The sequence below is a fragment of the Rhinolophus sinicus genome, linkage group LG05, assembly GCF_036562045.2.
Source record: "Rhinolophus sinicus isolate RSC01 linkage group LG05, ASM3656204v1, whole genome shotgun sequence".
NCBI lineage: Eukaryota > Metazoa > Chordata > Mammalia > Chiroptera > Rhinolophidae > Rhinolophus > Rhinolophus sinicus.
The window spans coordinates 8,772,515-8,793,044 of NC_133755.1; the positions used below are offsets into that span (position 1 = coordinate 8,772,515).

General features: G+C 41.2%; 1 long non-coding RNA gene across 1 annotated transcript in view; it reads right to left on the bottom strand.

Annotated features, from left to right (window-relative positions):
- The window catches only part of LOC141571809 (uncharacterized), an 87,540-nt gene extending 71,417 nt beyond the window's left edge, over positions 1 to 16,123 (bottom strand). Inside the window, exon 1 of the long non-coding RNA XR_012496865.1 lies at positions 16,020 to 16,123. This is a non-coding gene — a long non-coding RNA (uncharacterized LOC141571809). The remainder of the gene's footprint in view (positions 1 to 16,019) is intronic.
- Positions 16,124 to 20,530: the final 4,407 nt, after the last annotated feature.

Here is a 20,530-nt window from a genome sequence, read left to right on the forward strand (position 1 = left end):
CATCGGGAAAATGCGAATCAAAACAACAATGAAATACCACCACACACCCATTAGAATGGCCCAAATCCAGAGCACTGACAACAACCAATGCTGGTGAAAACGTGGAGCAACAGGAACTCTCATTCACTGCTGGTGGGGATGCAGAATGATGCAGCCATTTTGGAAAAGAGCAGTTTATTACAAAACTAAACCTACTCTCACCATGTGATCCAGAAACCATGCCGTTTGGTATGTACCCAAAGGAGTTGAAAACATGTCCATACCAAAACCTGCACACAGATGTTTATAGCAGCTTTATTGCCAAAACTTGGAAGCAACCAGGATGTTCTTTACTAGGTGAGTGGGTTAATAAACTATGGTGTATCCAGACAATGGAGTATTATTCAGTACTAAAAAGAAATTAGCTATCTTGCCATAAAAAGACATGGAAGAGACTTAAATGCGCATTGGTAAGTAAAAGAAGCCAATCTGAAAAGGCTACATACTGTACAATTCTAACCATATGACATGCTGGAAAGAGGAAAACTACAAAAACAATGAAAAGATGAGGGGTTTCCAGGAATTGATGGAGGTGTGTGGCGGCAGTTAGGGATAAATAGGTGGAACACAGGATGTTTAGGGCAGTGGAAGCACTCTGCATGATACTATGATAGTGACTACTTGTCATTGTCACTTGTCCAAGTTCACGGAATGTACAGCATCAGGAGTGAAACCCAGTGTAAAATAGGGACCCTGGGTGATACTGGGTGCCGGCTGTAACAAATGCGCACTAAGGTCAGGGAGTTTGATTATGGGAGAGGCGGGGCCTGTGTGGGGGCCAGGAGTATATGGACATCTCTGTACCTTCCTCAATTTTGCTGTGAACCTAAAACTGCTCTAAAAAAAATAGTAATTTATTTTTTAAAGTAGAATGATAAGATTCGCTGATAGGCTATAAAGAGTGAGAGTAGGGAAGAAAATCAAGGATTATACCAACAATTCCTAGGTTTAGGAATGAAATAATAAGGTTGATGATAGCAATGTCCTTGCCTGAGCTACAGAATGCTAGGAGAGACAAAACGGTAAATGAAGAGAAGACAGAACCAAGAACTCTGTTTCAATGTCTACTAGACATCACAGGAAGATGTCCAAAGAGCCTTGGAAGTGAGGAGTTTGGCATCCAATGAGTATGTAAAGACTAGAGACATGAATTTGGGATTCATCACCATACACACGGAATTTAAAATCCAGGTTGCAGATGAAATCTCCTAAGAGAGATGTTCGATATGAAAGGAGAGGGTCCAAGACCGAGCCCTGGAGTGCTTGTACACGTAGAAGTCAGGAAGAAGAAAAGCAGAAGCCTGTGCCACGGAACAGGAAGAGAGAGCAGCCCACGAGAACGTGTATTCAGAAGGGAGAGGGAAACTGGAATACTGCTGCAAAGTTTAAGGGAAGGAAAACAAAGGAGTGCCCGTTAGAATGACATTTGGTAATCGTAACAAAAGCAGTTTACTGAAGTGGAGGGAGAAGAAACCAGTTTGGAATGGAATAAATGGAATGGGCAGGAAAGAAATAAAAAGAACCAGCAACTTCCTTTGCGAAGTTTCTTCTGTAGAAAAGCAAGGAAGGGGGTGTGAGATGGAGTAACCCAGCGCTGATCAATGTCTAAAATACAAAGCAGGTCAGCCCTGGTTTTATCATATTCCATGACGCTCATTGGCCTCAAGATAAGCCCCAGACTCCTCTAGCTGGCAGTCAAGGACTTCGCATCCTGGCCTCAAACAACGATCCCTCCTCAATTTCTGCCCCTCTTCCCGTCATTTTTCCTGTCTTCCTGTTCCTCCCAAACCATCTTCAATACACTCAAACCATAATACTCACCATTCTCCCATCACTTCATTCTCTTTCCAGCCTTCATGCCATCATACATGTGATTACTTTTGCCACAAGTGTCCTTTCCCTTCCTAATCCTTCAATAATTGAGGTTTAGTTCAAATTATCTATTGTGGGAAGGCTTCCAACAAACCTGCAGCTTCCGTTGCACACCTGCCTTGTGTGCTACTCAACTGGAGCCTTTACCTGTGGATGTGTCTGTTCATTGACTGGATTTCCGTAAGGCAGGGACCATGTTGTTTTCTCTTCCTTATGACTTGTGCCCAGCATAGGCCTACAGCCCATAGGTATGTATAAAATGAATAAATGTACCAATAGATATTATCGAAATAACTGCAGGCAATAGCTCCATGCCACCCCATCATGCCTTGAGCCAGTATCCAGATTGGCTTAAGCAAACTCTAACACCATGCCTTTTCCTCCCCGCCTTCTTTAAAGGACAATGCCCAAGGTGAGTACAATGGGAAAAAGTGTGTTAAACAAAGGAACAAAGTGCTGAGGACTCAGTAGCCCCCAAGAATAGGTACATTCATATTTGCTCTTTTTAATTTCTGGCACCTCACAGCCATTCTCCTGTTTCCGACAAACTCAGATGATCAGGCAGTCAATATTCCCTGGAAATTTTCAGAGTTTTATAACATGTAAAAGGAGTGGAGGACATAGTCTTCATTTTATGTGAAGTGAAATCGAGTAGATAAACACGATCCCAAAGGAAATTTAACCTTCTTGAGTTGACTGACAAGAAAACAGATTTGTCATAGCCCAGACTTACTTAGAAACCCCATGAAATTTCATAATCTTTTTAAATAAAGTACTCTGGATTAAAATCTTGTTAAAATAGCAGATGTTCTAGAATGCGCCCTGCTTGTGAAGGTGGCACGTGAGGAGAGGGCCCTGAGAAGCGCAGAGCGCGCTGTGGAGCGGCATCTGTTTTGCCTGCTCGTAGCCGCGCTGTCGCCCACCAGAAGACTGAGAACCTTGCCATCTTCCCTCTGCCTCCTTCCCAACATCTAATTGGTCACTAAATCTTGTCTGTTTTAGGCTCGCATCTCTGGAATCCATCACTTTCTCTCCACTCCCGTCTCCATAATTAAGGATCCTGCTTGTCTCCATCTAGCCTCAATTCGTCACACCATCTCCGCACCGATCACATTTTCCTCTGCCCACAAATCTTCATTGCCTTCTCTTGCCTACAAAATCAAAAACCAACTTCTCATTTGCTATTAAAGGCTTCCACAGTCTGCCCTGCCTTGTTGCTGGCTATTTCTTTTCTCAAAGAACTGTATGATTGAAAGGTACGAAATTCGCCATTTTTGTCTCAGAATGCCATCTCTGTACGTACCCACCGAGTTTCCTCTAGCAGGACTGCAGTGAGGCTCCCGGAGAGCAATGTCAGGAAGACGTGTACTGAGGAGTAAGATCCAGGTGCTGAGCTGGACCCCAGGAGCTATTTTCCCTGGGCGGCCAATATAAAAAGATGTAGAGAAAGAGTCTGGCATGTGAGTGATTGAGAAGGACGTTTCATTCTTAAGGTCAAAGATAAATGTAGCTAAGTGTGAGGTCCACAGAGGAGACTGATTCCATAAGTGAGAAAACCACTTAGATGCCAGGAAAACTAGGAAAGATTTGGAAGTAGAGTATGGGAGCAAAATGAGTAGCTCTGATCAGACCAAGAGTCACATGAGGGGTAGGGGCTTGCTCTGCTCTGACTATTCCAGCACGTTCTTCTTTACATGTCTGTGCTGGGCAGTGTCCTGTCACCAGACCTCCTCTTTGTCCTGTTCAAATATCACTTGCTCCATTAGGATCATCACATATCCCTACTCAAGGAGGCATTTTCTTATCCTCCTAAACAGAGATACATCCCTTGCTCTTTCAACTGCAGGACATTTTTGTGCCCTTCTCATGGCTCAGTTTTATAACCTGTTTGATAGCAATTTGTTTAAGCTTATATATCTGGTGAGTACGAACAGAGGCGTCCAGATTCATAGCCACACAGCCTCTCCCTACGAATTCACACACTGTACCTGCTCAACAAACGTTTGTTTCATTTGCCACTTAGACACAGTGTCATCAAGAAAGCAGTAGGTTTTGCTAATATTTCCATAAATACCCTGAACAGAAACATTTGCCTGAACTAACTGACTCCACACATCTTTGAGCATAAAAATCCAAGCTCAAAATCTCCACATCCAAGGGGGACATCCTGTGGAAGCACAGGAATTAAAAGAATTACTTGACACCAAAATGAGTCCCCATAAGCGTCTCACAGAACGTATTCCTACGAGTTCCTGAAATCCAAGAAAGAGATCCAGACCCCCACCCCCGCAGTTTTACAACACATAGAGTTTTGAGGAACAGATGCACTGGCCTGGGAGAAAAAGTCATTCCACATGGAATGTCCAAGCTGGTCAGAGCAGGAGCTGTGCGATATGGGTGAGACTAGAAATGCAATTCTTCCCATTGTTACACGTGTGAATTTGACTATGTTACATAGTCCTCCAGAGATTCCAAATCTGTAAACAGAGACCACAGAAACTGTCTTACAGGTGAGGTGGTAAGGAAAACATATGCAACAAATCACCTGGACAAAGTAGATGGCCAATAAATTTGCCTCATTTCACTAAGGAAACTATATGCTACCATTGATATCAAACTAATACTTTAAAATTCTATGTTAACATAATATACATATGTATTTGTGTGTGAGCATATGGGTTCTAAATAAACTAAAATCATACCAGGATATGTGCTTTGAACTAATCAACTACCTTAATTTTCTTGAAACGTAAGAGTTTACAAATTCCTAATGCAGTCTTCCAAAGAAAGCATAGACTTTTTTTTCCTTAGAAGACATACTGTTTGCAAATGCTGATACCTGTCTTTCCTGAATCATTTCCCCTCATTTGGAGGGACTATGAAAAGTAAAATTTATCCTTTATTCACAGTTCCTAAGGATTTTGTTCTCTAGAGCCCAGAGATTCATTTTACAAAAGAGATAATGAAGGTTTTTTAGCCAAGGAAGTGGAATGCATCATGATGTAAGATATAAATTTCCATATCTTCCACACAGCAAAAAACTCTCTCAATACCAGCAAATGGCCTTAGGAAAAAAAAAACATAATGCTTAGCATACGGCATATTTCACCATCTTTAACTTTCTTTAGCAATCCTAAGCACTTTTTACTGATAAGGGTATTACCTACACATTATCTGTAAAAACTTGAAAATTATTTTGCTGAAAGTTATGAAGTTAAAACTTATTAATAGCACTTTGTAGTCATGTCCTCCTAAAATATCAGGCACTAAAATCAAAATGCGAATTGCCTTAGATTTTACCTTCAAAAATACCCATTTGTAAATGAAAGATTACTAGTAACAAATCTTTTTTAGAGTTAAAGGATTAGACTTACTAATTTCTGTAATAATTAACACCTTGTTTCTTGAGAGATTTGAAGAGAAAGGAAATGAATGAGTCTGAAACAGCCATAGTAGTGTAAATATGTGCCGTCTAAATATTTTGTCAATTCTTCATGGCCACTGGAAAAGAGGAGCAAAAAAGCTATACCTCCTAGTGGATGGAGCATAGGATTGGGGTGGAGGGCAGGAGCCCCTAGTCTACACCCAGACAAAAATAATGGTCAGAGCTTGGATTTGAGCATAAAATCCAAGTAATAGGGCAAGTAACTTCCCACCAAACCGGTATCACAGAAATAAAATGTAGAGACAAAAATGAGACCACTGAGATAAAACTACTTAAACTGTTTGATTTTCCCCCTAAAATTAAAAGAAATTGGATTAACATGAAGGGCATTTTAATTTCGTATATGCCCTTCCATGTATAGGTACCTGGAAACTGGATCTGACACAGAAAAGCCCCTCAATAAATGTTTGTAGGAAGAGTGGGTCGCCCAGGTGTGAAGGCAGAGAATGAACATTTATTGAAGACATTCACTAAATGCAGGCATTCTCCAGACGCTTTACCTAAAGGATCTTACTCAATCCTCAGAACTATCGATGAAATGTATACTGTCATCCCGTTTAAGAAATAAGGATGTTGGGGAACAGCAGAGGGCGTGATCCAAGCATTTACTTAGTAAATAACAGAAGTCTGTAACGTAAACTGAACTCCCTGATTCCGAAGCCCATCCCTGCCCCTCACTCTGTGGACGCCATGATTCTGTCCCAAAATCCAGTTCTGCAAGGAGGCCGTGGACCCTACCGTGAGCCCCTGTTAACTGAGAGAACTTGGGGCTTTACCCACTCTGTCTTCTCCACATTCTACAATTTTCTGTAATTCTCAGGGAGGAGAGAGGCAGCTACGGTGTCGTATGAAAAGCAGCTCGTTTGGAATCAAGTAATATAGATTCAAATCCAAGCTCTGACCATTATTTTCTGGCCAAAATCACTTAGCCACCATTTCCTCTCTCATAAAATGGGACTGATAACTTCCTTCCAGTGCCATTGTGAGACAGACTAATTAGTGTGGGCTAGACTTGCCTCACATGCCACACAGAACCCAGCAGATACCCAATTAAAACATTTTTCAAGATAATGAACTCAGAACCGGTAGTCGGTCCTCATGCATAAGTCCAGAACCTTGTTGTATGTAGTCCTTCTTTTCCACAGTAAAGCCTTCAGCACCTTGAACGGTCACGTAGAGACTTGGAAGAAGCAGGAAAGAGAGAAGGTGCACGAGGCAGCCATTATCACATTACCCAGAGGGAATCACAGACTTTGCATCTCCTCCAATGGTGAAAATAAGGAAATAAATAAAATACTTCAAGGTCACCACAAGAAAATGGGGCAACCTGAGGCTTCAGCATGAACACAGTTAGGCCCACAAGCGTGGTGAAGCAGGCTGTCACAGTGGGAATACATGAAGAGTATGAAGGGACCCTGAGTTCTCCCTGCTCTGCTTCTAAATCACTGCCTAATTTTAAATCTCTTCTCTTCCTTAGAACCCCATTTCCTCTTCTATACAATGACGCATTTGGACTATAATGCCTTTATGGTTATTTTATTTATGTAGACTTCTTCTAATCCTAGTTAACTTAGCTTTAATTAGGACATGCCGCTTCTTTAGCAAATTTCTTTTCAGCGACTATAGATTTAACAATATGATCTCTTTTCTCCTTTTTGGGGGGTATGTAATAAATTATGTTATGGCTGACATTGAACCATGTTTGCCTTTTGGGGATAAACCCTGCTTGCCATAGTGCATTCTCTTTTAGTCTGTGTGGATTCTAGCTTGTGTGTGTGTGTGTGTTTTTCCCCATTTTATTTAGACTTCTAGCTATTTTATTCCTAACGCTCCTCTAACATTTCCCTCAGGATTAAGACTGTGGTTACCTCTTTAAATGAATTGAGGAGATCCTTTTCGAAGGCCTGGGATAATTTAATTAACATTAGGATCATCTGTCCTCTAAAGGTTAGATAAAACTCAGCCGGGAAACCATCTGCTCCTAATGATATTTTTTCTTAATTGTTGATCATTAATCTTCTAATTTTTTTTTAAAACAGTAGTTGGGTTCTTCAAGTGTTCTACTCCTTGGCTCAGTTTTGGTATTTTGAATTTAGTAAGAAAATAAAGTTGCATGTATGAACAAATAGTTGCATATACTCATCCCTCTTACTCTCTTCCATACATGTAGCTATCACCTTTTCATTTCTAATTTTAACTAATTTCTTCCTTTTCTTCCATCAAATTTATAAGGTCTTTATCCATTTTTTTGCCTTTCCAAGAAAACTGCTTTTGAATTTACACATCCTTTCTGCCATTGTTTTGCTTTATATATCACTTATTCTAATTCTTTAATATTTTCTTCCTCTTAGTTTCTTTTGTTACAGATTCCAATTTTTAAGATAAGCAATAATTTTGTATTTATGTCCCTTTCCTTTTGTAAAACAAATATGTTTGAGGCTATAAATTTTCCTTTGAGTTCAGCTTTAGCCATGACTTATAATTTTGGCAGGAAATACGTGCTGTTATCCTTCATTTGTACTCGGCAGATTCATTGTCCACGTTTCTCTGTTTTACTCTGATCCTGGAATCCTACCCTCATGGGTTGTATCACCCAGGTTATCTTTCTGGGTTTGGCCAGTGGGAGCCATGAACAGGAAATCAGAGGAGGAAGAAAGAGAAGTTCTGCTCTACTCCCTCCCTGTTCCATCCTAGCAGCTCTTACAGTGGCGGTAACCACACTCCTCCCAGGCAGAGTCCCCCCACTGCATCAGCTCACACAGGAGTCCTCTAACATTATCTCCTCACTTCGTGTCTTCAAGCCTAGGGGTGAGAACTGCTTCCCAACTTTGGGTACCACAATCTTGCTTGATTCTCTTTCCTAACAGCTTTTTTAAAACATCAGTTTACTAAAAATCGCTACAGTTCAACCATCTGAATGGAGTGCTGGAACTCTGACTAGTACAAAGTATTAATTGTTCTCTAGACAGTTAATTTTTTTTTTCTTTTATCCAGTACCCAGATATTATTTAGAGAATTTCTTAATTTTCAAAAGTTAAGACTCTATGGGTATCACCTATTTTTAAATAAACTTTAGAAAGGTACAGACTCAGAAAATAAGCATCTCACATACATGTCTCCTTAGTAAACTACTGGAGGTTGTGTTCCACCGAAATGAGAAAGTAAAACAGGAAAGAATATAGGGGACCCAGAAAACAGGATCTAACAAGCAGAAGAAAAAGAAACTTCCTTGATCATTGGAAAGCAGTCCTGAGATGCCAGGGGTGCAATCCAGAATGGAGTGGGAGTGTTGGAATCACCGGAAGGAGGTTTCTAACAAATAATGGAAATTTGGAATTTGATATCTTGTTTGACTGTTTTGAGAAAAGATTTATAGGTATTTTAAATACTTTGGGGGGGAGGGTCAACGATAAGTACCTAGATAATTAAGCAAATGGAAGAAATAAGAAAAGTGAAAACCTGTACAAAAAAAAAAGGAACTATCATAGATTGTTACATGGGTCATCTGTGAACAATGTTTATGTGGCCAAAATAATATAGACACTGAATATTGATTTAACCCCAAGCTGGAATATTGCCATGTTGGGAGGGAGGCAGAATGAGAGGTATAGGCATGGAGAGGAATTACAAGAGCACTAAATCCTTACTTCCACAACAGAATGTCAAGTCACAATACATAAATTGCATAGTAAGCATACGATTTTGGAACCAGAGGTAAACAAGACTACTTCCCAGTATGAAAGAGGTTAGTTTTGAGAAGCAGGATTGAAGAGGGTAGATTACAAGGGAAAAAGAATGGTATTTTATTGTTATTATGACTGTTATAAACCTTCTGAGTCTATATGACTTTTTAAACTTTGTAAACATATTACTTTGATAAGAAGTTAAATGTTTAAAGCAGAACAATAAGTAAGCTAAGGTACTCAGGTTTTCCTCACCCAGGCAACCAGGAACAAAACAACAAAATTATTCAGGGAAAAGTGAAGTCATTAACACTATAGTATGAGTTACATTAATAAGCTCCTGTGTCTAAATCTGAGCAGTCCACTGATTTGAGATTTCCTAGGAGGAGGCTCTTTAGGATGTTTGGGGAAAGGGCATAGATTGTAGCTGCTCCTCAGAAATATTAAAGACGTTGTTGCAACTCAGCCAAGACACACTGTTTTATAATATCAAGGTTCATTATATTGTAAATACCAAACTAGTATATGCATTACTGAATATTTTCATATTTGATAATTTACTGCTTGAAACTTAAGAGCAGTTTTACTGTTTTTCATAGCAAGTTAATTTTTCCCTTAGTCATTCTCCCTCCTATATCCTCACACTGAACAAATCTTCCTTCCGTGCTAAGGGGGAAATGATTTTATAGCATATATCTGGAAGCCCATCCGAGGCACAACAAACCAATTAGCTGCTAAGAAAAACACTGCAAAGTTCTCTCGCTGTTTATTTTGACTTTAATTTTATGTTTTAATAATAGCTCCCCAAAACAGGGAGCACTGACAATATGTCATTATCGCGGCTGTTGAAGCTTCTTTCTAGATTTCACAGGACCTCATTAAAGGTGCAAGAGACAGGGAACCCTGAGACCCACAGACCATTTAGATGAAAGTCTGCAGGCCTTTAACAAGATGAAGTTGACGTTTTTAAACACCTGGGGTATGGATCACAGTAAGCAACGATGGTTCATTTACCAAGATGAGTCTGTTGATAATTTATAATCTATTTAATATAAATACTCTAAGTTTTATAGAAATGCACATAAAATGTGATCACATAATGTGAAAGAACAGGAAGGCTCTCTCGTGCAGACAGTTCCCAGTCTTCCACTGAGGACCCTAGACATTCAGGGAAACGTATCGGGGGCCTCTGCGGCAGTCAGGAGAGACGAGTAGTGGGACTACACAACCTGTGAGCCTCCCGAAGACTGCACAGCCACTCTCTTATCAATCATTTTACACATGGCAACAATTAAGGCGTCCTGAAAGGAGGAAGAAACTCATCGGATATCTACAAGTAGTAGGTGGCGAAGCTGGAATCAAACCCAGGTCTTCACAGTCCCGGTTCCATGTTTTGCCTCCGTCTTTTTCTGCCTTTCTTATTTTTGGTGCTTTCTACTTATAGAAACTAAAAATGTATCCCTTTCTAGAGAGCTATGGAGATGTTACTACTCTGTATGTTCCCTAAGGAAAGAAGTCTGATAAATTATTTAAATATCCACTTTTCTCTGCTAACATGTACACTATGTTTTTCTCTAAGTAAAATGTGAAAACACTTATTTCACCGAGTCATTTATATGCACCATTTTTCTTCTTAAAAGCTTCCCTTCTCCTATATCCATTGCTTTGGAAGCCTCTGGAAATATTATAATGAAATATTGATTGCCCTCTCTCCCATCTCCACACTATTCCTGTTCTAATGATCCTACATCTCCAGAATAATTTTTGTGGCAGAAGCACTAATTCAGACACTGGTTTCTACATTTTCTTAAAGATAACATATCACATTGACCGGGGACTGTGCACCAGCATTTCAGCCCCCCAGCTCCTATTGGGGACATCCCTCTTGGAGCATCACAGCTCTTTAGAAGCAAGAACCTTGAATTACAGGCTTCTGAATGGCTCTTTCAATTCCCAAGAGATGAAAGGTTCAATAACATGGCAGTGGTTCAAAGCAGTTTGATCTTTGGGAGTGAGGATTGGGGTTCCATTGAAAGGGGTACATATTCAGGTCCTGGAAGAGACTGGGCTTCTGTGCTCCTCATATCACATCTCTCGGCTGACGTTGGACACTTTCCTGCTTGTATCTGATGGGGGTGGGGAGCAGTGCTGGGGGAAGTGTCCACATTTCTTTTCTAAGATCTCCTATCCATTTTGATCTGGTGACATACGTTTTCTGGATTGGGAATCAGAAGAACCTAGGCTCAAAGGCCATTCCACTGCCTACTGACTCCATGACAACTTTTGTTCAGTTTTCCCCTCTGTCAACTGTTGATAAGACTACCTTTTAACTGATGCTGTGAGAATTCAAACAGATAACTCACATTAAATGCCAATATATGCCTACAGAGCCTTAAGAAATGTAAAGTCTCTTCCTTCCTTGAGAAGAAAAAGGAAAAGCCACATACGTGTGCCTCAGGAAGAACTGGGTAGTTTTTCCTGGGAAGGCTAAGGAGGTACTAAGAAATCAATCTTCTATGGGTGGTACTTAGGAAATGGATCCATCTATGAAATTACGCCAATAAAACCATTCAGTGGCCCAAAGTGCAGAAGAAGGGTTTCAGACCAGGGGAGCTGTTTTCCCTTCCTACTGCTGCATAATAAACCACCTGAAAACTTGGCAGTTTAAAACACCAACTTTGTTATTTCTCTCACGGTTCTGTAGTCTGAGGTCAAGGGAGAAGTGCTATGGGTGTAGTTTAGGGTCTTGTATAGGGTCTCGGTCACGTGGCAGGTAATGGGGAATCATCTGGGAAATTGGGGCAGCTGGCCCCCTCCCTCTGCGCAGGGTTTCTAGACCTTTCCTGCCCACCTGGGCTCTCCAGCCAGGAAGTTGGACTTTTTACATGGCAGCTCAGTGCTTCTAAAATCATGTCGTCCAAGAGGGAAGACACAGAAGCTTTTAGACCTCAATGCCTGGACTCAAAGCCCAAGGACATCACTTCCTCCATATTGTACGGTAAAATAGTCCCAGGCCCAGCCCAGATTCAAGGGGTGGAGACAAAAGAGCACCCCAGACGGCCTTGGCAGCCTCTGCCGTGGCCCAGAGAGCTCACGTCCCTCCGTCATCCTTGCTCAGTGTCTGGCGCATGGAACATTGTCACTAAATACATTTCCGATCACTGAAAGAACACATAATTCCCTGAGTCCAGATTAATGTTTTAGTTCTTGGTTAAATAGAATTGAGAAGGGTTAAATTTGTGGCTGGCTCACCCACAGCAGTTACCATTTAGAATGCTGTCAGGCTCTGCGCCCGCAGGCTCTTCAGCAGATTATTTCCTTTGCCCGTCTAATGAGAAACCATGTTGATGGGCCATTCGGCAGCTTCCAACAGAAACAATGATTTTACCATCCAATATTTAAGAGTGAATATGCCTTGATGTGATCATAACCAATTTCACTTGGAACTGGATGTGTGATTACTATTTTCAAAATACCTCTGCTCATTCTTTCAGGGCCCTTAAAAAAGCAAGACCACACGTTTTTGTTTTTTGTGGGGTTTTTTTGTTTGTTTGTTTTTTTCCTGTCCCAAGTATTAGGCCAAGGTTTACCTTGAGAAAGAGGCCATTTAGAGCCTGTGGTTTCAGGGGCCTGGGAAAAGAGACAAAATATTTCATTCCATCAAGTAAGATCTGGTTTAGAAGGAGGACAGAGTGGGTGGAATCTTTAGCAAGATGTCGGTGACTGCTGCTAACTGCCCCAGGACAGCAGATTATAAAAGGGGAGGGGGAGATAATACTAGAATGAAGGTGCCCTGAAATGTAGAGAGAGCATAGAAATGACAGTTTTGAGGCAAATCTTCAGTCACAGCCTTCCTTCCCCCAAATGCCTCCCGCAAAAGCTGAACCTGCTCTAAACTCAAGTTCACAAGGATTTTTGACTATAAGTTAACCCAGCCAGTTCTTCAGAAAAGACAACTTCCCACCCATGTGCTCTCTCCACCCTGAGTCCTTGGGACTTTTCAGCCTAATAGTGAAGAGGCCTTCCATGATCCCCCCGACCTTTCTAGCCTTCTATTGCAAGATACATAGGAGCACCCCAACAAATATTCATAGAAGGAATAAAGCTATGAATGACACCATCCCATTTCCCCTTAAACATGCCTGCTTCAGCCTTACTAAAAAATTCACTCCAAAAAACAAAAAATGACGTAATTTTACTATTTTTGCCTTTTTTTTTTTCTTTTGGTCTGGGTAGTCTCTCCCTCTGGTATGTTCTACCCCATGAAGTTTCACAATTGAAATTCTAGTCATTCTTCATGGTTGGATTTTAAATGTCATGTCTTCCAGGAAATCTTCCCAAATTTCTTCATTTGTCAAGAATTCCTTCTAAAATAATAATTCTATGTCCAGTACCACCATTAATTTGACAAAACTTTCTGAATGGCAAACTGGGAACTGGGAGATACAACTCTGAATAAGGTGAAATTTTATTCTCAAGCTCAAAATCTAGTAAAGAGAGAGAGAGAACCTTGTAAACAGTCCCAACATGGTATGATAAGAACAAAAGCACACATAAGGTACAGAAAGGAGCCCAGAGGAAAGGAGCCCAGAGGAAATAAGAACCTTGGAAGACAAATAAGCATCAGGAGAAGACTTTGGGGGGGGGGCAGTACAGAACTGAGGAAACAGAAAGAACGCATCCCCTACTTCCACACCAACCACATGCAAAGTCCTGAAGATCTGAAAATCCACGCCAAGTCTGTGATTCCATGGACCTATGGGGAAGGCAACTGATGCTAGAGGTCAAGGGGAAGACAGAGATCTGATCACACACTGTCTTAGGTTACATCTCAAGGGCTTGAACCTCCCGTGGAGGTGATGGAAGGTCACTGCCAAGTTTTAAGCAGGGACATGGATCATTTCCTGTCCATCTTTGTAACTTAGGGTCAACAAGCACAGCGCTTGGGAGTAACAATAACCACACAGGCATATACTGAGAGCTTACTGTGTGCCCAGCACTGTCACTTCACATGCATTAGTTAGTAGGTGCTCAATAAAAGTTTATGCCATTAAATTAAATAGAAAGGCAACTCCATCCCATCCAAAGTAAAAATACAAACTGTCATTCTAGCTTGAGCAGCGTTAGAAAATTATGTTTCAAAAAGTTTTGTAATGAAAAAGGGTAAGAATAAAGGAGAGAATTTGATAATCCCTCAGCTAAAGGCCAAACCAGAAAGATTCAGGTAATAAAAAAAGATGAGTAAATTGTTTAAGTGGTAAAAGAGCTAGAGAGGATTTTCATGAACACTTTCGGGAAGAAATAGATAAACCACAGAGAAAAATGGGTCTTCTAATAAATGAGTAGAAAAAAAGAATTAACAACGAGGATAGCTGAAATATTGAACTCATCCTTTGCGAGAAAAATGGGAAGAAATAACTTAGATTCTTAGTAAGTAATAAAAATACTTAATAGGGATAGAAATCTAGTGAGGAAATAGTCATTAAATTTAATTCATCATTTTTAAATAGACAGTTCACAGCCTTTACAAGGTGTGTTTCCACCAGGAATTCACATCAGATTAGTTCTCTCCTTTAGTTACAACTTCTGAAGACACTGACCCTTAGGAAAGACTAAATGTGCAGCAGGATGGTCTGTACACAGGTGTAGCCCCGGGGACAATGCCAAGGAAAGTGGACGCTGGGGCAGCCACGGCATGCAGGGAAATACCGGAGGGAGTTGGCTGTATTCTTGTGATAATTCCCTCCCCCCTCCTCACCAGTAAGATGGCCACTGAGCTCATGTAAGTCACTCAAATTCTCGGCTACAAGGCTAGTTCCCCAATCTTTCTATCTTTCTGAATCTGTTTTCTATTTCCCGCTGTAGATTGATAGTGCTTGGTTAGTGCAGCAATAATTTCTCTTTTCCCTTCCAACCCTTACTTCTTTCAACATTTACTATGTCTGATATTTTCTGTAAGAGGGAATAGGAGGAGAAGGAGAGAGAGGGGGAAGAGGAGGGGAAGACAGAAACTATGTACCTATAAACCCATTTGTGGGATAATATCTATGCAAACATTGGAAAATGTTCTAAAGCATTCCTTACTGGAATAACTGTCAACCTGAGAATTTTGTCCTCCCCAACACTGAGCCCTACTTATTGATTAAAATGATGACCCCCCCTTACCCAAGTATCAAAGTTGCTTGCAACTGAGGCTTCTGAGAAATTGGAGAAGGGGGAGCACTATAGAAGAGAGAGCGCCGGGAGGTTATAGGAAAGGTAATCCAAGTTGGATCGGCAAGTGATGGATCAAACAAGCATGATCTCAAAGCCAGAAAGTCTGAGAGGATGGAGGCTCAACAAAAATCAACAAACAGTATTCCTATTGGAGCAAATTAGCTGTTTTAGGGGAAAGACATAAGGTAGGAATGTTATGTCAGAGAACCAAAGGAACAGGTAGTCACAAGGTCAAGATACCATGATGAAAGCCAGGGGAAAAGAAGAGAGGCAAGGAAGCCAGTTAGAACCAGTGACAAAGATCAATCTCAATGGAAGACAGTTTGTGTCAGCAAGGCTCTCTCTGAACAAGTAAATGGATGGATAAATGAGTAAGACAACAAACCAAGGCCTTCTGTACATGGTATCTTGGTATCCTGGGTGTCCTAGAATAGCCAATCACAATGTTTTAGACGTTCTTTTCTAATGGTGGTCAGGCCTCGTGAGGGTACAAGCAATTCTCTCTACAGAAGGTGGTTAAGCTCGGTTTACATAGTTCGAAGTATGTCACAAAATCGCAAAATCCTAAATCCAAACTTTTTTTTTTGATTTGTGAAATGTGTTTTACAAAAACATATTGAGACTAAAAGTCAGAAATTGGTAAACAAGAGCCAAATGAAAAATATGTATAAACTATTCTCCCAAAAGGTGTTCAGATGACAAGCCCCAAGTGAGAAAATGGACATTTCCCACTTTAGGAAAAGCTGCTCCAGTGTGACACTTACCACTAGAAGGAGAACATGTTATTGACACTTAGTTGAAATCCAGAAGAGAAAGTAATCTGGGGGTGGGTGGGGATCTTCTAATATCACTGTGAAAATCACCACTCTGTAGGCCAGCTTCTCACTGGGATAGAAAAAAAGACATTTTGAGGAAAAAACTGTCATGTCAGCACAAAAACTCATGCATCTCTTTTCATAAGAACAAAATTATAATCAAAATCATTTTTTATTTTAAAGAAATCAGGGTGGGGGGGTCAACATTGGAGCTCACCGTTGACTTTTTACTGCTGAGAAATTCAAGGTTCAGAGAAGAGGAATGACTGCCTCATGATGACACTCACATCTGAAAGGATGCTAGACATCGCATAGCCTAACCCAGGAGCATGGAGCATGGGGGCCCAGAAAGGCAGAGAGAGAGAACAGTTGCAAGAGGAGATCCAATTCCCTAGTGAAGTAGAGCATATTTTCATATATGTGTTGGCCGTTTGCATGTCTTCTTGAGAGAAATGTCTGTTTGGGTCATCTGTCCATTTTTTGATTGAATTGTTTGGATTTTTTTTTTTTTTGTATGAGTTCTTTATATATTTTAGAAACTAATCCCTTATCAGAGGTGTTGTTTGCAATTATCTTCTCTCATTCAGTTGGTTGCCTCTTAGTTTTGTTGATTGTTTTTCCTGCTGTGCAGAAGTTTTATAGTTTGACATAGTCCCATTCATTTATTTTTGCTTTTACTTCCCTTGCTTTTGAGGTCAAATTCATAAAATCCTCTGTAAGACCAAGGTCCATAAGCCACTATGGAAAACCGCATAGAGATTCCTCAAAAGATTAAGAATAGAGTTATCATATGACACAGCAATCCCTTTTCTGGGTTTCTACTTGAAAATTTTGAAAACATTTATTTGTAAAGATATATATACCCTTATGTTCATAGCAGCATTACTCACAGTGGCCAAATACATGGAAACAGCCAATATTCTTTGACAGATGATTGGATAAAGAAGATGCAGTACCTATACACAATGGAATATTACTCAGCCATAAGAAAAGATAAAATACTGCCATTTGCGACAACATAGATGGAGCTTGAGATTATCACACTATGTGAAATAAGTCAAACAGAAAAAGCTGAGAATCGTATGATTTCAGTCATATGTGGGATATAAAACTGAAAGCAACAAACAAATAAGACAAACAAACAAAATCTCATAGACACAGATAACAGTGCCTGGTTACCAGAGAATAAGGGGTCAGTGGGGTGGCAGAAGAGGGTAAGGGGGGGGGGGGCAAATACATGGTAATGGAAGGACAACTGACTTTGGGTGGTGAACACACAATGCGATATATAGATGATGTATTATAGAATTATACACTTGAAACCTATATGATTTTATTAACCAATGTCACAGCAATAAATTTTTTAAAAAATTTTAATCAATTAAAAAAGGAAAGAGAGCTTCAGATGAAGTTACCACCTGCTGGAATCTCCTTGAGCCTCCCCACATCCACTGCCTCATCAGGCTGGGTTGGGTGATCCCTTGTGGACACTCAGAAAAACATGGGCATTTCTCGGTCTGCTGTCACATTGTTTTATAATTATTTGTAATTTTTTCTTTTTCCTCTAGATATAAGCACTGGAGCACAAGCACTGCACCCCATTAAATGGTGTGACTTTGTTGCTATATTCAAAAAATGTTGAATAAACGGATCCACCACCTAAGTGAAATCTCCAAAAGTAGATTATCAAAGCGCCCAGACATGTAACTATGAAACCTGAGCAGAGAATCTGTAACCAGGGTGGCACCTGTTGCTCCAATGCCACTCAGCACCCACCTGTCCCACCGAGTGGCTGCTGAAGAGCTGGACCGATGACCCAACTCTCATTGGTGACCCTGCCTTTCTCCCTGTGGGCTCCTCCTTAGGGAATAATGAACCAACCAATAGCCTGGCCAGCAAGGAAATAAACACGATCTGTATAATGTCACTAACATATTTATTTACCTCTTCTATGTGTCTTGAACTGAATGCCTTGTGGGAAAAGTGACCGTGCTGAAGTGCTTGAAATCTGGGAAGGTGAAAACGACATTGATCCTAATGAAAGCAATACAGACTACACATAATTCAGGTGTGTTCAGGAGGGCGTGTGGAGGTAGTGACTGCTGAGCACATGGCATGCCTTTATCATTCCAGTCTAAAGCCCACCGGGCCCAAAGGCAACATCCCCAAGGAGGCTTGTCTAATGCCCCAGTCAGAAGCACCTTCTAGGGCATTTTCTTGGCCTCTGTATTCATAGCCTTAGTGACAGTCGGTTCTGTACAGATGGGTGTGCCTGTTTGTGTAACACTGTCCGATTGTGGCTTCCTGAGAGCAGGGAAGACTTCTAACTCGTCCTCTTATTCGTGCTCCCTAATTTGATTTCTCGAACATGGTAGGGACTCTAGTAGCGGAATTAACATGTTGCATATGGCGGGGTTTAAATCCCTCGTGAAGCTTCTCGTGATCCGTACGCAACGTGTTAAGAGGAGTGGTAAGAGAAGTAGGACCTAGCAGCAGCAGCAGCTTTACAAGCAGTAGCAGTAAGTACCCTTAATAGAACACCTGGTGTTCTGCCAGGTGCCAAGCACAATTTGTTTTTACCTGTTTCATCTAATCCTAAAAGCAAGTCTCAACAGTAGGCGCTTATTATCTCAGTTTTACAGACTTTTCCTCTTACAGGAGAGAAAAAAGATACGTGAGATCAAATAACTTGCTAACAGGTGGCAAACTCAGGATTCACACTCACGTCTCACTGACACTGGAGTCTGTCTTTCTAATTGAGGGAATGAGCTGGTCCAACTGCTGCAGGAGCACAAATGTTAACCCGAATTCAAAGGCACACGCTGTTCCTGGAGGGCTACCTTCACTGTCTACTGCTCCTGTGCCAGCTGCCTGGCTCTGCGATAGAGGATTGTGGAATCTGGGAGTTAGAAGCCCGCAGAGAGAAGGTCAGCTGGAACTGAAGGCCTGGAGCTGGCCTGGAGTGCCCAAAGGAACTTGGCAAATCCGGGGCAGAACAAAATAAGCAGCCTGGTGTCCTGGGTCTCAAGGGTCAGATGCTCTGTCCATTATTCTTCAGTTTTTCTGATGTTGAAATGCCAGCCTCAGTCCTCAACACATAGAGAAAAAAACCTAACAAAATACTTTCCTTTTGCCAAACTCAAGATGACAAAGCCGAGGAATCCCATTATTTAATATCAATGACAAGAAGAAAACATCATAAGCTCGGTCATATTCCAGATGACCTCCTGTGCTCCCTCCCCCAAACCTACTGTCACTGATTGTAGCTTGAATCCCTCAAGTAGAGGCTATAGTTATTATATCTCCTGAGAGGTGGGTTTCAATGCCTGTCCCCAACTTCCTGTTTAACGACATTAAAATGTTGGCCTTGTACCAAATGCATTTGCTTCCTGTGTCCTTTCACTACTATCTCTGGCCCACTCAATGCCCTGGCTGCTCTGGGGCAGAGGGGATTTGTTCCCTCTGTTGACAGCTATTGAGAAGGGGTCGGGGGAGGTCTCCAGGTAGGCCAGCCTCCTGCGATTGCAGTCCCTGGCTGTCACCATTGTGACTAGTTCAGCTAGCCACCCCACCACAGAGACACACCTTAGGGAATGCTGCCTTCTATGTGGAAGATTGGAGCTGTAGGAAAACACTTAGGAAGGCACTTCACTGCTCATACTGTTTTTCCCCGAAAATAAGACCTACCCCCAAAATAAGCCCCAGTTAAGATTGTCAGCTGGACAGAAGCATTTAGTACGTTATGGCAATGTTCCAGAAGATGACATGACTGTATTTGAATAAATGTAGATTGTTGTACATGAAAAAATAAGACATGCCCTGAAAATAAGCCCTAATGGAGCCAAAAAGTACTGTAAGACCCGGTCTTATTTTTGGGGAAACATGGAACAAGTCACATGTTCAAAGCCAGAACCAAATAACAAAGGATTGTTTTTTCCAGACACAGTACTAGACTGAAAACAACGAAGTCTCATTTCCTTTTGTGTAAATTTGGTGCAAATCACCGATTGCAGTGAGAAGTCAAGAAAGCTAAAAGCGAAATACACAAGAAGCAGTGCCGGCAATGTGTGGACACATTAGAAGTTCATGGCCAGTGGTTCTTATCCTACACTCTATGCTTCCTTCCAGACGCAACTCGAATGCAGTCCTTCCCCGATCCCTTCCTGACTGCCTCCTCCACCCCAGAATGTGTTCCCTTAACACTCTTTATTTCTTGTGACTATGATCACATTCTGACTTTCATAATGATTATTCACGGATCTTCAAGTCAGTGGCAGGCCCACTGTCACAGCACCCTTGCTTGTGTCAGGTGACCGAAGCTGGACTGGATTGAAAAGGCTAGGACCTGACATCACCTGCCATAAGCTTGCTGTGTGACCTCTTACTGCACCTAATCTCACTTACCTGCAATACAGGAGGGTGAGATGACAAAAGAGGCTTTTGTCTGAGGTCACCGGTTC